A 1,733-nucleotide genomic window follows, 5' to 3' on the forward strand; every position below is an offset into this window, starting at 1 on the left:
CTAGCATGCTAAATCTCATTTTCACATAAACCCACCTTCAGCAGCAGACAAGGCAAGAAGGGGAACAAAAGTGCAATTTTGAAAGTAATCATAGAACCAGAGTGGGAAACAAAAATAGACAGAGGGCAGTGGGTTCCTTGCTTGGTGCTCTGCCCACAGACCTTCATCCTGCTCATTTGAACAGAAAAACTTCAAGAACAGAAACTCCCAGGTGTTAAGTAAATGCCTAACTCTCTTGGTAGCGCATCTCTTCTAATCCCATCTACCCTGGTATCCTAACGAGCTTACTTGAAACTTGAGAAATTCCATCCTGGTTTACATCCCTGTCAACTGTCCATCTCCCTTTGAGCTTCAAAACCACAAAATACAAAAACAGAAAAGCAGTCAGTAAGTTTCAAGCCAGCTAACCCTCCTTACAGATGAATCTCCTTCTTTGAAGTCACTTGACCATATATATACAGAGCTGGAGACAATGGACTGTGCAAACAGATCCAGCTGGAAATATCTCAGGTACCCAGTGAAATCCAGTTATTCTGCATCTGAGGATTTAAAGTGATCGTCATCCACAGTAGAATAGATGTGTCCCTCGTTGCTAAGAAAATCCACAGCTTGCTTGACTGAAGCTACAGGCATGTGTTGGAGCTGAGTCCTGAGATCCTGAAAGTTCAACCCTTCGGGTCTTGGGCAAGCCTTTATCAAATTCAGCACCTGGTTTTGGACCACAGTGAGGCCATTTGTTGGCATGAAGCTATTCCCACTGAAGTTTCCTGCTTCCCCCATTCCTGGATTGCTCATAGATGCTCTCCCTACTGAGGGCTGGCTGTTGGATTTGCTCAGCACCATGTGTGCGTTGACTACTTCCAGGATATGTGTGGTAAATTCATTCATATCCTCCAGGGGCATGATCTTAAAGGCTACCAGGCTCTTTTTGTTCTGAAAGTATCTCAGGTGGCCAGCCACTTTCACATATGTTTCTGGAGGAACTACAGTATTTTCACCACTGGTGTCATCTGTGTCCACCCAGTGGCGAACATCCATGGGTGTAGCTGTAATGCATCTATTTTGTAAACAATATTGGTTGGAGCCTTCCCTGCATATCTGATTATTCCCACAATAGTGACCTGTAAAATTTCAACATTCCCAATTTTGAACATTTCATCAACCAGAGTAGCAGAAAGCAGCTGAGATATGGTACAGGGTACAATGTGCTGGGCTCGGGCTCTTGATTTCTTTTCAGCCTGGGAAGGTGTTGGAGATCCGGAAGCCCACCCCCCCCCCGGACTGAGTGTAGCTGCTGGCTCCCCCAAAGGTGGTGGAGCTGCTATATCTTTCAAATCCACTATTCCACATGTCGGTCGCGATTTCTTTGGGAAAGAAGTCCAGAAAGTTCCGGTTTGGTGGGCTCGCGGAACTCCTCAGAATCCCGCTGCTGCTACAACGTTGTTTCTACTCTTTTCTGGCGCCACAAATTCCTTCCCGCGAATGACGGAGCCAGTGAGTGCCAAGGACGTTTCTCGCTGGGGCCAATCAACGCTCACGAATCCTACGCTTTGTCCTGAGATATAGTTAAGTCATATTTTCATAGCTCTGACTCGATGTGATAAGGTGATAGAATTATTCATTCAAAACAATTTCTAAAAGAATGTCACCAGGAAGAGCAACAACTTCAAAGAAAAGCATTTGTTAATATGTAAGAAAGTATGTTTAAAATGATGACTCTAAATTATCTAACC

General features: G+C 44.6%; 1 pseudogene; it reads right to left on the reverse strand.

Moving 5' to 3' along the window:
* Window positions 1–487: 487 nt before the first annotated feature.
* On the reverse strand, window positions 488–1,444 carry LOC144250410 (replication protein A 32 kDa subunit pseudogene; annotated as a pseudogene).
* Between the last annotated feature and the right edge of the window lie 289 nt (window positions 1,445–1,733).

Source organism: Urocitellus parryii, chromosome 2, assembly GCF_045843805.1.
Source record: "Urocitellus parryii isolate mUroPar1 chromosome 2, mUroPar1.hap1, whole genome shotgun sequence".
Lineage (NCBI taxonomy): Eukaryota > Metazoa > Chordata > Mammalia > Rodentia > Sciuridae > Urocitellus > Urocitellus parryii.